Source organism: Puma concolor, chromosome B2 (genome assembly GCF_028749965.1).
Source record: "Puma concolor isolate L17-30 chromosome B2, mPumCon1.1.hap2, whole genome shotgun sequence".
Taxonomy (NCBI): domain Eukaryota; kingdom Metazoa; phylum Chordata; class Mammalia; order Carnivora; family Felidae; genus Puma; species Puma concolor.
The window spans coordinates 142179378-142198451 of NC_141671.1; positions in this window are offsets into that span (position 1 = coordinate 142179378).

The following is a 19074-nucleotide window of genomic DNA, read 5'->3' on the forward strand; positions in this document are numbered from 1 at the left end:
ACCAATAAGCTTAACCTTGAGGTAAAGAAGCTGCCCCATCTCATCCCAAAGAACTGAGGAAATAGGGAAGAGCAACAGCTTCATAAGTGTCAAATAATTGGCCTAATCTTTTATCGTACATATCACAAAATATTAGAGAGATTTATGTGGACGGCATAAAGTTTTAGCTGAGATGTGATGTAAATGCTTCCTAGTAAATAATTGACTAGCACAGGCTTACTTTCCAGCCATCATCTCCTTGTTAGTCTAGGCGAGAAGTGCAGAACTGAAATATAAGCAAAGTCATTTCTTTCTTGTTCTAAATCCTGAGGAGTAAGTGTAGTACTTAAAAAACCCAGAGGTTTCGAGTATATCCAACAATAAAATATATTTTGAAATAATTTTTAAGACAATTTAAAGAAGATAGCCTAGATATGAACTCTCTGGAAGGAATGAAACATACTGTGTGGCAGTTTTCCTATATGATAGAATACAACCCACAAGGTTTACAGTTGTGTGCAGGACAGTTGTGCTTCCCCTTGGATTACAATGTTTGTAACAAAGACACTTATCAAGGGGATGTTTTGTGTGGCTCACACAATAGACTAGGTTATCTGGAAGAAGTTTTGGGCTCAGTCCTTCCATTCTTTTTAAACTTCTCTTTCTCCATATTCCTTCTCTGTATTTATCCCAGTTAAAGGTCTACGCATCGCGAATTTCTCTTCTCAGCAACCTCAAAATTTCTTAGATAGAACATGCTAGTCAGCGCTTGCCTAGCCAATCTAATGCGTTACCTAATTTGAACAAACTAGTTTGTGTCGATGAGTTAATGCATTGGCTTCGCTGAGCCAAAATACTCAGGTTTCCATTGGGAACTTCAACAGTGTACTTTGAGCTAGCACTGTGGGGTCATTTATTTTGCAAGTATCCAATGAGTGCTTCCTGCAAGCCAAAATGATACAAAAATATTGTTTAATAATCTTACAAGGTAGGCATTAACCCAATTTTAAGATGATAGAAGTTAGGGTCAGAGATTAAGTACTCGCTGCTACGTTATGTTTTGCCCTTTATCATTGTTCTTGGATGTTGCATTTACAAAGCACTCAGTCAAGTAGGGTCTAGCAAATGATTTGGTTAGTTTAGGATGTGTAGACAGCCAAATCTCATTTCAGTCTGGGGTCCTGAGACTCGAATTTGATCATATAGACTGCCCAGGTTGTTCAGAAAGTCACCAGTGAGGCCCTTCATTTAGTGTTGTGTAGATTTAGCTTTGTTATTATAGAAACTGGATGCATCTATGCTTTTCATAACATGCTTTTCATTGACTCCTCAGAAGTGTGTTATGGGTCAGGTTCATATATACATGAAATTTTGTTTCCTCTGCATTTATTCAGTACTCACCAGTTCAGGTCTGAAAGAGATTCCTGAAAGTGATGGGGGATGGTATGACTTTGTTTAACACACAGGGCTCATTTCTCTTCCCCAACTCCATCCCAGTAGGCCCAGGAAGAGCCTCCATGTAAGCATTCATTCTGGGATAATGAGGCTGATGAAAAAGTGATGAATTATAGGACACAACTAAATATCTACTTGCCTAGACAAATTATCTCAGCTCAGAAAAATGGATTCATTTACTGTAATCTAAATTTTAAAATATATTTTTATTACTACTAACATAGATCTGTAAATATAACCAAAAAATCTGTTAATAAAGGTTATTGTGTGTAAAAATTATTGCTATAATAACTAGAACTCTCAATAAAATTTTCAAGAAACTTGATGGCTTTTTCTCCCTTGATAGAAATTATACTTGTATATAAAAACTTTTTGATGTTGTAAAAATGCTCTAATAGGATTCTGGAAGGCACTTCCTGTGGGACACATAAGAGCTGAGTTATTAAAGGGAACCCCAGAAAACTGGGAGGAATTCATCCGAACTTGGAAAGGCTTAATGAGCTCAACTCTGACCTTTCATCTACCTATAGTTTGCAAATGAGCTGAAGCTAAAGCCATTTCAGGAAGACCCTGGACCTTGGTGGGCAGCTATGAAATAGTATGTGACTTTTGATTCAGGAAAGATAAAGAGCTATTTGTGGCTATTGGAGATGCTAAAGTAATGTAGACATCCCCCAGGCAAGCAAAAGCCATGAACTCAAGGTTACCTAAGCACTTGTGCGATCAGGCCTAGGTATTGGTTTAGACCAGTAAGTGGCAAAGGAAGTTTTTTCACATCATTAGCAACAGTGTTCTTATTCCTCATGTGGCTTAATTCTCAAGTTGAGTTTGGACCATAAATTTAGACTCTGCTTTATCGTCAAATAAATTAAATATGGTAATTTGAGTATGAAGTCCATTCCTTTTTTTTTTTTTTTTTTTTTTTTTTTTCAAATTTACTGCTCTTATTGGTTCCACTCAGAAATCAGAAGAGTTGATCGTGGATCCTTAGATGTCGAAACCACCTGAGGCCATCATCCTTAGTTCCAGAGTCAAAATGACTTAAAATTTCAGATCCTAAAAATCAGATGTGAGAAGCGGAAACACACACACACACACACACACACACACACACACACGCACATACACCACGGGATAGCACTTCACATTAAAATGATGAATACATTTGACAATTAAGGTAGATAAAATAAGAGGACTTTGTTGGAAGAGAAAATCTAGCCCTCCTGTTCTTGGTCAAGAACCCAACTGACATAGTTATAAAATGTCAGCTGACTCTGGGTGCCTGGGTGGCTCAGTCCGTTAAGCGTCTGACTCTTGATATCAGCGCAGGTCTTGATCTCAGGGTGGTGAGCTCAAGCCTCACATTGGGCTCTGCACTGGGCACACAGCCTACTTAAAAAAAAAAGTCAACTGACTCAGAAATGCAAAATATGTTTGTGCGTGAAAATGATAAGAAAAGAAGGCCTTGCTTTTCTTGTGAAGAATATGTACCTCACGGCCAAGAGACACCATTCAAGTCAGTCAGTCTATTTCAGGAGCAAGGAAGAGAGTGTGCGAACTCATGATTTCTGTGATTTGTCTAATTGGTTCGTCAATGAGTGCTGAATAAATACACAGGAAGCAAGATTTTTAAAAAATGTGAACCTAATATATAAAAAAACTTTTTGATTACTTATCCTCTTATTTATTAGATCAAAACTTAGGATGAGTCATTTAGAATTCAGGAAGATTTCAACCCTTCGGTTACTATGCCAATGTTGGACATAGAGTAAATATACAAGAGTGTGCATTGATTGACTTGTTTTAAGAGTAATAATAATTACCAATAATATGAAGAGAAATCAGATGCTATGACTGGGCACTGTGCCAACCCATTTTCACAGGCCACCGCTCTTACATCTGAGTGGTTCCCAGCTCCGCCCCACCTTCTTGGGGATGACAACACAGGGACGTGAAGAAAAATATAAGCTCTTATTAGATAGGCTGTGCTTCCTTCCGCATCATAGCCATGTATAAATAACGGTAACCTATAATTTTACTATTAATAAGCATGTGAGATGTAGTCCCGATGCATTGCGATTAGGCCAAATATGTATTTCACTACAGAAATGTACCCATTGTGACCACTGGTGACACTCCACCTTTTCTTATTCCTTTATGTCTTCAGTCACAACGTTATCATGAGATTTTCTGCTTGAATCAGCCCAAGGCAAAGCCCAAGAAAACTGAGCTGCAATAATGCTTCATACTTATATTACCTTATAGTTTATCAGGCATTTGGAGAGCACTGACACATTTATTGGCACAACAACTTTGCAAAAATAGGGAAGGCTAATGTTCTTCTGCCTATTTCACAGCTTAGGAAAGTCAGAAAGATGAGTGGCTACCCAAGGTCACGTGGCTAGTAAGTGGTAGTTAGGCCTGTGGGAGGAGCGTGCATGGGGGTTCATCAAGGCAAACACGGAGGATGGGAAGCCACCGTATAAACGCGTGCATCTCCTTGATTGTGAAATTTGCTCAACGATAATTTGTTTCTTCCTTCCTACCTCCCTTCCCGCTCTCCCTCCTTTTATTCTTTTCATCCTTCCTTTCTTTAAACAAGTATTCATGAGGATTTGCAATGTCGTAGACACTCTTCCAAATATCAAAAACACATGATGAAGAAAAGAAGAAAAATACCAGGGTAAGACGGGATATACTGTGGAATAAAATTGAACTTTCAATCACACAACACAAGTTTATTGATCGTGGAAGTCTGGTGAGGTTAGAGGCCCTCCTTCTACTTGTAACAATGCAAACTGAACGATCCATGCTCAGTCATGGAGGCAGAGAAGATTGGGACAAAGGAGGTCCCTGGCTCTCAACTGTTTGATCCAGAAATGTCACAAGCCACCTTTGCTCACGTTCCACTGGCCAGAACTACCCATGCATCCCTCACTAACTGACAGGGAGGCTGGTAAGCAGAGCTCTGTGCCACAGCCCTGTCCTTCTGGGATCCTCAGTCTGTGGGTTGAGGAGGCACAGATAATTAACAAGTTAACAAATAAATAGTGGCAAACGGTGATAGGTACAGTGAAGAAAATAAGCAATAGCAGATATTAATAGATACAACCCAATTCAAACAGGGAAGTGATGGAGGTCCTCTTTTTGATCACAGACTCATGGGAAAGGACCAGCTAAGATGTGCCTGGACTCCTAACCCGTAGAAACTGTGAGAAAACACATTTGTCTTGCTTTAAGCCACTAAGCTGTGATAATTTGTTACGCAGTCATATAAAACTAATACATTGTCACCATTTTCTTATAATCTGTTAATAACTATTTTGCATAAATGTTTTATTATGGGCTCTTTTGTTTGACTTTCTCTTCAACGTTTTGGTTAAAATGTGAATACATATAGATGAATATTAAAAATGTATGTGAAGCGTAGAGAGTAAGACAATAACTCAAACACCTCCCAGCTTAAGCGATGGTCTTTACCAATCTCCATGTACACATCTCCATCATCCCCCAATGACCAGAAGTAAATAATATCTTACTTTTTTTGCCTATCGTTCCTTTGTGTGTCTTTGTAGGTTTGCCACATATGTGTGTATTCTTTAAACAAGCTGCCATTTTCTTTTACATGCCTTTGTACTTCATACGAATGAATCATGCTGAAGGTGTTCTGAAAATTGCTTTCCTTGTTCAATAGTATGTTTTGAGCAACAGTTTCATTTTGACGTGTGAAGCTTTAGTTGATTATTTTTTCCAATTCTGTATAGTTCTTCATCTTGTGCAGAGTCCATGATGTATCAATCTTTTGTTAATGGACATTTGGGTTGTTTCCTGAAGGGTTTCTTTTAACATTATCATTATAAACATTGTAAGAATGTACATTCTTGTCTACATCGCCAAGTACCTAGTGGGATCACAAGTTATGCACATTTTCAACTTTCCTAGAAAATGTCAAATTGGTTTCTGAAGTGGCTGGATCAACTTCTACTGTCACCATTAGTTTAGGAAAGTTCCTGCTTGTCTACATTCTTGCCAAATGTTTTTACTATTTGGTTTTTGCCAATCCAAGGGGTGTAAAATGAAGTCCCTCTGTCTCCTATGTCATTTCCATGATTCATAATGCTGTTGAGCATCTTTTCACGTGTTTATTGACCTTGCAGATTTCCTCTAATATGAGGAACCACTTTGAGTCATTGACTGAATCAGTCAGGGTTCCAGAAGGAAACAGATGGCACCCATCTTGGGCAATTTGAGGAGATTTTGATAAAAGGGCGATTTATAAATGTGTGGGCAGGGCCCCACGGCAAGCGACAGAGTTACTAGCTGTACATTCAGGCCTAATGGTGCAAAGGGAGGCATCGCTCAGGGTAGGAATGTGACCTTGTGTGGAGGATGTGGCAGGCCTGAGGCAGCCCCAGAGGGGAAGAGGTGTGTGTGTTGGGGGGAGGGGGAGATAAACTCTCTTCCCTCCTTCTCCTTCCTCCTCTCAGGTCCTGCAAGTGCTTCCATCCTTAGAACCCAACCTCAGCCCCACCCCAGTAAGCAACAGGGGGGCAAAGAGCGTGTTGCTGTGGTCACACAGGCCCAGGGCAGTGGGGGGAGAGGTGGAGAACAGATCCGGAGAAGTAAAATGGAGTCTCCAGTCCATGTGCCATTTCTCTACTAGATTGGTTGCATTTGTTGTGGTGATTTCTCAGTGTTTTACACACACTGGTATTTCTTTAGCCTCTGCCTGGCCTATTTCTGTGTGAGAATCTCACTGCTTTTCAAGTACCATTTCATATTTGACGTGAAGTTTCTCTTTCTACTGAGTGGCATTTGTCTTCTTGAAATACTCAGCTGTGGATCTTATTCTAATACCTCTTTGAGGACAGGCCTTCAAAATTCGGAAGACACTCTCATGGCCTCTTTATTTTTTCAATGCCTCTCCTCTTCCCTTTTCTTTTCTCTTTTCTCTTTTCTTTTCTTTTCTTTTCTTCTTCTTCTTCTTCTTCTTCTTCTTCTTCTTTTTGGCACTCATATCAGACTGATGTTCCATATAAAGTGTGTAGCTTACAAACACCACTACTGTCCACCCCATTTCACATGAATCACTATGAACTCAGGTCTCCTTTATTGTATTCGCGCACCCATTACTTTTAAATCTAAATTCTCACTATACGGTTCTGTCTGTTACATTTTATCTTGATTCAAATCTTGGACATGTACTCCTATTGGAAACTGTAAATTTGATTCTGTCATTAAATGTATCAGTCCCTTTTTTCTGGCCTTGAGTCACATACCATCTTTATTTGTTATTTATTTATTTTTAATTTTTTAATGTTTATTTGTTTTTGAGAGAGAGACAGACAGAGCGTGAGCAGGGGAGGGGCAGAGAAAGAGGGAGACACAGAATCTGAAACAGGTTCCAGGCTCTGAGCTGTCAGCACAGAGCTCGACGCGGGGCTTGAACCCACAGACTGCGAGATCAGGACCTCAGCCGAAGTCGGACGCTTAACCGACTGAGCCACCCAGGTGCCCCATTAATGTTTATTTGTTTTTGAGAGAGAGACACTGCGTGAGCAGGGGAGGGGCAGAGAGAGAGGGAGACACAGAATCTGAAACAGGCTCCAGGCTCTGAGCTGTCAGCACTGAGCCTGATGTGGGGCTCGAGCCCACAAACTGAGATTGTGACTTGAGCCGAAGTCAGATGCTTGACTGACTGAGCCACCCAGGTGCCCCAGACCCAATCTTTATTAATGTGACTTTGGTTCAAATAAACTCAAATTTGAATTTGGCTGTGCTGCTTACAATGTGACTTTGCACAAATTTCTTATCTTTTCAGAAACTCTTTTTCTCATTCACAGAAGAGAAATCCTATCGGTCCTATAGGGCTTTTGTTCATTATTTTCAAAAACTTCAAGCATAGACAGAATTAATTAAGATAACATATGTGAAAACACCTTAATAATGGAATGCTGTCATGTAATGGATACATTGTTTTCAACATAGAATGTGCTTTCCTTTTGTACCGTACCAGGTGTGAGACCTTTGCCCTAGCTCACCTCGGCCTCCACCTGGCTAAAGTGACAGAGGGATTTGTGACAGCTGAAAGGCAGAGAGAAAAGCCAATCCAAATAAGATTGTGCAGGAAGGCAGCCATTTTCCCAGGCAGGTTATTGCCTTGAGAAAATGATTTGTTCTCCCACGTTCTTTTTTCTCCTTCTTTAGCCTTTTGGAAGGCTCAGCACACAGCATTCTCCTGTAGTACAGGAAGAGAGACCCTGTCCGCCATCAGGGACTACCTGAAACTAGAAGGAAAATATGACATATGTAACATTTAAACAAACACAAAACCTGCCTTCTTTCCAGCCCTAGGGTTTATGGGAAGAAATAAAAACAGTACAACAGTCAGATACATGTTTTTTGATTTCCATTCTTGGAGCTTTTGCCTAGAGGGGAGATGGTTTAAATAAAATAAGCAAGGAATCTCTTCCTCTACTCATTTGGGATGCTGGCAGGAAGTAAGTTGCAGACTGTCTTCTAGCAATGCATTTTTAGGGGGTCAGACAAGTGAAGGTCCTTGTATTTAGTGTCCTCACTCTGTCCTTGTTTCTGAATGGGCATAGGCATGACCCAGAAGTCATGTGAAAAGTCGACCTGGGAATCCATCCAATGCGGGTTGCCACAAAAGAGGCATACATAGTGACTGTCACTTAGGGCTCCGGAATAGACTATTCAAGCTGGGAGTGAATAGATGGCACAAGCCAACACCAGATGCTCCAATAGTGACAGGGAAGCCTAGATGGTCCTGAGCCAGCAGGGGAGCCACCGAGAGATCACGCCAAGAGTGGCTAAACCAAAAGTCACCTCGGCTTCATATTTCAACTTTCATTATCAATGCAGAGAAGACAGAAGTCACCTCCCCTGAGGGATCGACACTATTCTGCTGCCATGCATGTGTGTAAGCCCTCTACACCTTCCACAGTCAGAGTGGACTCAGGGAGACAAGGGTAAGGACTCTTTCAAATGATAGACCGTTTCCTTAAAAAGGGACAGCTTATATTATTAACATAATGGACTAAGTTCAAGAAGAGTTGGGCACTTAGTTAAATGTTTCCCTACTTATCAGTAGCCATCAGATGATGGCTCATAAAAGGAGCAATTACAAATGAGATAAACTTTTTATCTTTGCACAACCATGTTGTCATGAGTTTTTCAAAATCCCTGTTCAGTAGACATTTGGAAAATGTTAATTTTCCGTATTTCCTTCTTTCTCCATAAGTAAATTAAAAAAAAAAACTGTTGGGGCGCCTGGGTGGCGCAGTCGGTTAAGCCTCCGACTTCAGCCAGGTCAAGATCTCGCGGTCCGTGAGTTCGAGCCCCGCGTCAGGCTCTGGGCTGATGGCTCAGAGCCTGGAGCCTGTTTCCGATTCTGTGTCTCCCTCTCTCTCTGCCCCTCCCCCGTTCATGCTCTGTCTCTCTCTGTCCCAAAAATAAATAAACGTTGAAAAAAAAAATTTAAAAAAAAAAAAAAAAAAAAAAAACCAAAAAAACTGTCTAACACCCCTGGCCTAAATACAGAGTGCTAGATTTCTATGGAGTGTAGATGACAAGGGCAACCTTGATAATTTCCACTTTTATCTCTTCTTTTCTATTTAGTTCTTTTTATTTTGCTGCTTTATTTCAGCTGGAAATGTAGTTCAAGCTGGCTTATGCAAACAGAAACAAAAAGGTAATTCTTTTGGTTTAGGGATTTGTTTCACACATGGTTGAATCTAGACATATGGTATATAAGTACTTGGTATTTATTCCTTCCATCTTTCAGCTACACTTGGACTCCATGGGCTTCAAACCCAGACTGGATGACTCTACATGGTGATCTCCAGCACTTCCAGGTCAATATTCTGCCAGCTTCAAGACCAGTGCAAAAAAAAAAAAAAAAGGAGTTTTATGCTAACAACTCAAAAGTATGTGCCAGAATTGAGTTTTGTTGGCATGCCTGAGATCCGCTTGTCTACCTCTGAGACAATTGCTCTGGCCAGTGGGATGGAATGGCCTCCTTGGCTAGGCTTAAGTCAAGTGTCTACTCCTAGAGGCAAGAAGTCAAGGCAGCTTCATCTGAACCACATGGATTAAAAGTAGGAAGGGATGGTTTCTTCCCCCCTACATGCGCGCGCACACACACACACACACACACACACACACACACACACAAGTTCAGGATGATGTCATCAGAAAAGGAGACTGGATACTGAGCAACAAAACCTTACAAATGTCCATCATTCACTTTCATCACCAGTCTTCTGTCCATATCTCACTCTCTGTGATTCTGAAAGATTTCCCCCAGAAGATTCCCCTTGAAAAGTTTCCCAAAGAATGTTCTTCACAAAAGGTTCCCATCAGACGTTCCCTCAGAAGGTTTACCTCAGAAGTTTCCCCTCAAAAATTTCCCCAAAATGTTTCCCTCAGATGTTTCCCTACAGAAGTTTTCCCTCAAAAGATTTCCCTAGAGGATTCCCTCAGAAGTTTCCCTTAGAAGGTTCACCTCAAGAGATTTCCCCAAAAGGTTCCCCTCAAAGATTTCCCCAGAAGGTTCTCCTCAAAGATTTCCCAGAAGGTTCCTCTCAAAGATTTCCCCAGAAGGTTTCCTACAGAAGGTTCTTCACAGGAGGTTACCTGGTGAAGGCTCCTTTCATAAGGATAACTTATCCCCTTGATAAGTTTCCTTGGAAGTTTCCCCTCAGAACATTTCTCACAGAAGGAACCCTCAGAAGGTTCCCCTCAGGGGTTGCATGATTGTAGCTGGTACTTCTTTCAGTAGCAGGCAGCTTACAGTTTAATTTGTCAGGTGTGTAGCCTTAACTTACCATATTCTTGACTGAAGATGATCTTCCCCTCTCTGGAAAAGACCTCCTCCTCCCAGACTGAACATTTCCAGTCTGGGAGTGGTAAAAATAGAGTGGTGAGATCCAGGGGAGCACCATTAGGCCATCCAGTCCAGCAGAATCAACTATAGGTTGCCCACACGTGACAGATGCCAGTCAGATCCTCCTTACCTTATGCTTTCTGGCCTCTTAATCTGGAGCTCGACTCCCTGGTGGGCATATTTATTTTACCTTTTTTTAGATGAAGAAAAATCTTGATGAAATAGAAAGCCAACCAATGTTGAATGAAAAAAAAAATATTGGCATGAAAGAAGCAAATTATGGGCTGACTCAATCTGCCTTCTCTCTGTTAACATTATAATGTCTACCTCGGCAGTGAAGACAGTCATTGGCTTGGTTGCTAGAAACAGCTCTAAAAGACGTCTTTGTAATGCTTTTTACCTTATAAAAAGCTCAGCTCATTTGGGGGCAAGGCTTCCTGCAGCTATTATGGACTTGAATGGTGGACTGTAGAATGAGCACTGACTACATCAGAAATGACCAGGCCTAAGAGCATCAGTGGACTGACCCTAGTCACCACATCCCTCAAAGACTCAGTGCCCTCATTTATCATACACACAGATTAGATCAAAAGGTCCTGAGGCCCTCTAATCTTTGAGCTTTTCAGAGAAATCATTGTAAATATGCCCTTGTGACTTGAGTGCCTCTCAATGTTCTCCTTGACTATCCCATCAGAATCCCACTTTTTTAAGAGGTGAGCAAGAAAGAAGCATCCCTGACATCTATCAGCTGGTAGCTGACCTGGAGCTGCTAAGCCATGTTCATTACTTACACAGTTTCACTAACACCACAATCAGATGAGTGGGCTCAGAGAACCCAATGGACCAAGCCCAAAACAAGACCCACTGCAACCATGGCTGAGCACAGGTGGCTGAGCACACTGAGCAAATCACAAAAAGACCAGTGTCCTCCTCTTCTAGCTAACATGGCGTCTACCACTTCTTCATCAACTGGAGCATTAGCCTTCATCTCTTCTTCCTCCCTCCTAGATAAAAATTATTAAAATATCCAATCATAGAATTTATCTCACTTCCTGACAGTACACTTTCCAGAGCAAATTCCTGCTTCCTTAAACCCTAAAATCACCTAACACAATCCCAGATTTTATCGGGAAACTGCCCCCCACCACCCGTGTTCCCTATAGTGTTGTTATATAAATCCAACTTTGTTTGACTATAGATGTGTTCCTGGTGGTCTTTGTTTGGTGGGTTTGACAGAGGTTTCCAGACCTCTTATGTCATCTTCCATTTTGTCTTCATGGTATCACAGCCTCCTTTCTTTGGGATCTCATTTTCAGAAGGCCAGGGTAGGTGTTTGACAAGACCCAGCTTTCTTCTTCTTGGCTCATGAACTGCAGAGTGAATGGTCCATTTGCCAACAGGCCTCATGTCCCTCACTCATCATTAGCTACCTTTTCTTTCTTGAGCAGAATCTGTCAGAGTGATTTCTCTCCTTAATTTTGCCATCTTTTCACTCTAGCTTCAATAGAGGACCATCTGGGATGTTTTAATAAATAGCTGTGCCCAGATTTCCCGCTCAGAATTTCTGATTTGTGTGGGCTTGGTGGGGGCAGTTATCCCTATTTTTCTTTAAAGCTTGCCAAATGATTCTAACATGAGCCACTGTTCCAGATCACCGTTATAAGGAGTAGAATTGTCAGAACATTAGATCTTTGCTTTCAGTTAATGACGTCAGGAATTGCCTCCCATTCCCTTCTCTGACATTCGCAGCCTCCCAGCCCTGAGCCAAGATCCTCTGTGCGTGTGTGGTCCCAGACCTCTCATCCCTGAGGCAACTTGTCTTTCTGCCTTCCCAATGGCTACCTTGGGGTTGGGCACCTTTCCCCTATATACCTGCATTGGGGTTTGGACTCCAGTTCAGAATTTCTCAGATCTGTATCTATCTATAGAGACAGGGAAAAAGAGAGATGGAGAAGGAGAGATACAGATAGAGACAGAGATACCCCCTTCCACTGATGGGACTGGAGACTGTTTTTGATGTTTCCACTGTTCGAATGTCAAGCCTGATCTCAGGGTTAATCTCACTTACTGCAGTGTTAACACATTTATCCCTCCTTTCCATCTTTTAATTTTGTGATGGTTTTGGTCCCTATACCAAAGGTTTGCCTAAACAGTGACCCAAGCTAGCTGAAACATGTGGAGGCCATACCTGGGCTGCCCAGCTCAGCCCCAGAAGCTGGCTGACCTGTGCCAGTACCGCTTTCCCCCTCCTCCCTTCCAAGGGCCTCGCCTCTGGTGTTGAGCATGGAGAGGGCAACCTTATATTCCTCTTTGCTGGGGACAGCCCAGTTTATGTCTGCTTTCCCACTCTAATTATTAAGTACCTCCTTTCATGCTCCAAAGTGCCTTGGTTTGGATGGTAAGTTGTATCCTTACTCTAGCTAAAGGACCAGTTATAATCTGTGTGAATTATAAACTTAGTTCAACAAGACTTGAGATGTGACCAAATGAGTTTTCTATCATTTGTCCCCTAGCCAGTTCCCTCGTCACCAGAATATTCTGTCTCTTGTATGGTTTATAAAAAGAAAAAACAGCCCTGTCTCCATTTTTCTAATGACACATAAATACTCGAGATACTACTTTTTTCTTTCTCCTTTTTGGAATAAGAAAAGGGGAATTTGTTATTGAATAAGGCCCTCCCAAAACATAAATTTATTTTTCTGAGTCTCAAACACTTTTTCACGTAGGTCCATTTTTCTGTTTACATGCTTCTTTTTAATTTTATTGTTCTTATTTATTTATTTTAGATAAAAATGGCACTTATTTATGCAACATGATGATTTGATACACTTCCACAGTGAAATGACTACTACAGTCAAACTAACATATCTCATCACGTGGTTACCATTATGCTACTGTTCCCAGCATATTTCTAGTATTCAATACAGTATTATTAACGATAGTCATCATGCCTGGGCATGAGATCTCTAGACTTATTCATCCTACATAACTGTGACTTTGTAGCCTTTGACCAACGTGTCCTCATCCTATCCCCTCAGCCCTTGTTGACCACCATTCTATTCTTTACTTCTATGAGTTCAACTTTTTTTAAGATTCTACACATTAAGTGAAATCATACAGTATTTGTCTTTCTCTGTCTGGCTTATTTCACTTAACACAATGTCCTTCAGGGCCATCCATATTGTCACACATGGAGATTTCCTCGTTGTCATGGTTGAGTGGTATTCCAGTGTATATTCATTTGTACCACATCTTCTTTATCCATTGGCCTATTAATAGACACTTGGGTTTTTCCACATCTGGGCTACTGTGAACAATGCTGCAATGAACATAGGAGTGTAGATAATCTCTTTGAGAAACTGATTTCATTTCCGTGGTGTATATACCCAGAAGTGGGATTGCTGGATCATTCCACTTTTAATTTTGAAAGAACCTCCATGCTCTTTTCTGTAATGGCTGTCCCAGTTTGTGTTCTCATCAACAGTGTACAAGCATTCCCTTTTCTCCACAACCTCACCAACACTTGGTATCATTTTTTAAGGATTTTTTAAAGGTTATTTATTTGTTTTGAGAGAAAGAGATAGCATGTGCTAACTATAGATAGCATTATAGATAGTGCCTGCACACCCTTGCAAGTGGGGGAGGGGCAGAGAGAGGGAGGGAGAATCCCAAGCAGGCTTTATTCTGCATTGACAGCGTGGGGCCTGATGCAGGGCTCGATCTCGCCAACTGTGAGCTCATGAAACCAAGAGTCGGCCGCTCAACCGACCGAGCCACTCAGGCTGCTTTCTTTTTTCATAATAGACATTCTAATAGGCATGAGGTGATATTTCATTGTGGTTTGGATTTGCATTTCCCTAATGATTAATGGGGTTAAACATCTTTTCATGTATTTTTGGCCGTTTGTACGTCCTTCGGGGGAATGTCTATTCAAATCCTTTGCCCGTTTTTAAATCAGGTTATTTGTTTTCTTGCTATTGAGTTGTTTGAGTCCCTTAAATATGTTTTACCTTGACCCTTTATCAGATGTATGGTTGGAAGGTATTTCCTCCCATTCTGCAGTTCTCTTCACTCTGCTCATGGTTTCTGTTGCTGTGCAGAAGCCTTCCAGTTTGACATAGTCCCATTTGCCTAGTTTTGTTTTCATTGCCTGTGCTTTTGGAGTCCTATCCAAAAGTTTGTTTATTGCTCAAACCAATGTCAAAAAGCTATGCTTTCTTCCAATAGCTTTGTGTTTTCATATCTTTTATCAAACTCTTTCATCCATTTTGAGTTGATTTTTGCATGTGGAATGAAGTCGGATCCAATTTCCTTTTCTGCATCTGGAAAATAGGTTTCCCCAATATCATTTATTGAAAAGAATGCCCTTTCCTTGTTATGTGTTTTTGACACATTTCTCAAAGATCGTTTGAACATAAATGCATGGGTTTATTTCAGGTCCATTGGTGTATATGTCTGTTTTTATGCTAGTACCATGCTGTTTTGGTTACTACAGCTTTGCAGTATATTTTGAAATCAGGAAATGTGATGCCTCCAGCTTTGCTCTTCCTGTCAAGACTGCTTTGGCTATGTAGGGTCTTCTGTGGTTCCAAATGAATTTTAGGGTTGTTTGCTCTATTTCTGTGAAAAATACCACTGGACTTTTGATTGGGATTACATTAAATGTGTAGATCACTTTGGGTAATATGGATGATTTAAATCGTCCAATATTAACTCTTCCAGTCTCTGAACATGAAACACTTCTTCATTCATTCGTGTCTTGAAATTCTTTCACCAATGTTTTCCAGTTTTCAGTGTACAGATCTATGACCTTTGTGGCTAAATTTACTCTTCGTATTTTATTTTTTTGATGCTATTGCAAATGAGATTGTGTACTTATAATTATTATTTTTGGATGGTTCATTATCAGTGTTAGAAATGTAACTGATTTTTGTATTTTAATCTCATTGTTCTTATTCTTCAGACCATGTTTCATAAAGCAGATTCCATTTATCCTAGTTCTGTTGCTTTCCTAGAGATCCAAGAATGTTTTCGATGACCTAAAAACAATATTCAATCTTTTACAAGGGTTACCATGAGACAAAGTGTCATTTGCCTAACCCATCTCCGTCTCCTGTACCTCTCTGAATCTAGTCCTTACCTAAGGCAGGGATTCCATTTGAGTCCTCTTTGAATTACGATGCACCAGATTTTACTCTCTACTCTACTCTACAGCATTTGTAGTTTGCAGCACACAATTCAATGCTTGTTCACTGCCAAGTTTCTTTTGCTATTTTCTGTTCATTAGCATTCTTGATCCTCCGACTGGATCCTCCACCAGGGTTAGGTCTTCTGCTTTTGTGTGTGTCCGCTTTGGGAAGCAGCGCAGTGCTAGAGACACAACCGATGATCAAAGAACATGGGCACCTACCTCCATGGTTAATTTCTCTCAGGTCAGTAACTACAACACTACCACTGTTTTCTGCTGAGTAGATGTAACACCTTCAGATCATACTTCCTTGTGCGTTCACTCCTTCTCTTCCATTGTTATTCTTTCTGCTTTATAGCACACCATCATCATTCAATTTCACTTCTTTTTTTAAAAATTTTTAAATGTTTATTTATTTTTGGAAGAGAGACAGAGTGCGAGCAGAGGAGGGGCAGAGAGAGAGGAAAACACAGAATCCAAAGCAGGCTCCAGGCTCTGAGCTGTCAGCACAGAGCCCGAAGCAGGGCTGGAACTCCCAAACTGTGAGATCATGACCTGAGCGGAAGCCCGACACTCAACCGACTGAGCCACCCAGGCACCCCAAATTTCATTTCTACTAATATCTCATGCTTCAGTCTTTTTTTTTTTTTTTTTTAATTTTTTTTTTCAACGTTTATTTATTTTTGGGACAGAGAGAGACAGAGCATGAATGGGCAAGGGGCAGAGAGAGAGGGAGACACAGAATCGGAAACAGGCTCCAGGCTCTGAGCCATCAGCCCAGAGCCTGACGCGGGGCTCGAACTCACGGACCGCGAGATCGTGACCTGGCTGAAGTCGGACGCTTAACGGACTGCGCCACCCAGGCGCCCCTCATGCTTCAGTCTTAAAAATGTTATCAAATTGCTTTCACCCGGGCTCTCTTTGAGCTTCAGTTTTTAAATTTAATCTGGTTAATTAGCTAACAAAATCTAGTCAATATGGAACATTTGGTGATCAATTATAAGCCCACTTCATGTACAAACATTCTTATAATTTTTTAGATTTTTTTTTTTTTACTTCAAATGAGTAGTGTGTTACATATTCTCATTTTTATGTCTGATGAATTACTTGTGCCACTCTGATATGGTGACTGGCTTATACCAAAACTATTTTTAGTAACTCGTGTAATTTTTGTGGTCTTTCTATGACTTACTGGGGTGATTCACTGTTAAATAATTGTGCTACATTGGCAGCCATTTATTTTATTTTATGGTGTGCCCTCCCTTCACGTTTGCTTTAGAAGGCTTGCAACATATTCACAGGATTCATGGATCCTGAATATTTGGCTACGTTACTTTCTGCCTTATGCATTGTTACCCAACACGACAGAATGACAGAGCTTCCCTGGAATAGTAAAAGCAGAGATGCAATATTAGCATTATGAATTAATATTATTATTTACTGAGTATCATCATTTGAAGGTGACTGAGGTTGACACAGTAATCTCAAAAGGCTTAAAAGCACAATGACAGAATCTGCAAGTGTTTATTAACAGACAAAGATAAATGATAATTTAGTGGTCGGCATGCTGGTGTGGAACACAATCAATTTGGATTAGATTCACATTACCGAATTGAATACCTTTTATTTATGCATAATGTTGGATCATGAATCAGATTTTTATTTATCACACTAGACTATAGCAGCGATCAAAATTCAGAGCCCACTGTAAATTACTATTAACAGGAGAAGTACAACAGGTTTTCGTATTTCAAAAAGGACTGGGTTACTCAAGGGTAACTGTTTAGTCATTGTTTTAAGAAATCTGGACAGTTGATGAATCTATTTTCATTTGGGGGTAATGTTTTACAATGTTAGAGTGAGAACTGTCTTATATCACACTGGAACTATGACCATTCACTTTTTATATATGGATAAAGGAACATAGAACGGACGATACCTTGCTTACCAAAAAAGAAAGCATACTCAGAATACACGTGATTGTGGAAGACAGTTGGTATTACCTGGGTCTAACTTGGAAAGAGAAGGTTTTGAAATATCCGGTGATAATGATATCTGACATAATCCAGAAAGCAATAAAACTTTCCTCAGGCCTCCCCGGAGGGAAGTCGCCTGTGGGGACTTGGGGATTTGAGGGATGCTCATGACTGTGTTCAGCGAGTGGGGTGTTACATCAGGTGTAAACTCCCAGTTGGCAAAGAAGATCGGTCCATGCAGCTGCTGTGTCTGATCTCCAGTGGAAATGAGTGCCTGAATTAAGTGTATTTTCTGCTAAACCAAATATTTTAAGACTTTTTTCCTGTTGAAAGTAATACGTAAGTCATTATGACATTTTTTTTCTATTTCCACTTGATCTATATTATCACATTGGTATCCGAGTGTATCTATTAATACTGAACTATTTAAAGCAAATGTATATGGCACACCAATTACCACCACTATCTCCCCCCCCCCACCCCGATCACAGTGATTGAAAGCATTTGCACATAATGAATTTCAAAGCACAGCTCAAAGGAATATAATGACTTCTAGGAATATATTTTTCAAGGAGTAGCTACAGAGACTAAAAAAATTTAAGCATATCCATTAAAAACATTCCACTTTTACACAAATAAAGGGTTTTATAACATTGCGAAGACATCTTGCTATTGTTTACTACAGAACTTTTTCCTTTAAAATTCTTTTCATTAAAAAATAAATGTATCAGGGGCGCCTGGGTGGCTCAGTCTGTTGGACGTCTGACTTTGGCTCAGGTCACGATCTCACGGTTTGTGAGTTCAAGCCCCGCATCGGGCTCTGTGCCGACAGCTCGGAGCCTGGAGCCTACCTACCTGCCTCGGATTCTGTGTCTCCCTCTCTCTCTGCCCCTCCCCAACTCACACTCTGTCTCTCAAAAATAAATAAACATTAAAAAATAATAATAAATGTATGAACCATAAAAGAAGTAAGGGCACACTAAAACATTTAAATTCACATTACAATAATTTTTTCCTTATTGTTACTTGACTATTGACGATTTTCATTTTAAAATATTAGTTGATATTTATAATATGAAAATTTAGTAAATAAAAAGTAGTTATAATAAATGTTTCCATCTTAGGACTATACTTCCTATCAAATTTATTTTATTAAAGATTTTCCTGTTTGGTTTAATAACTTGTTTCATGATCTCAATATACACTATTTCATGTCTTAGCAATTCTCTAGTGTCCAGGAAATTGTTCCTCTAAATACCTAATTTTTACAAGCAAGGCTCTTAATGTCCAGCTTCCCTGTGTTATAGCAACATCTGAAGGTTTTGCTATGGAGTAACCAGCACTTAGATTGGGCCTATCGGTAATTTCTCTTCTTCCATTATTCAAGAATAATGATTGACTAATTCTTTATTTATTCATGATTGATTCTTTCTTCTTCCGCCCAATGCCCCATTCCTTCACTCAAAGAATTATTATTTTCTTTATCCTGAACTTTGTTCAGTTAAGCAAGTCCCATATGACTTTGCTACTTCCCAGATTCAATTATATTCTAAAAAACTTCAGTGTCTCTT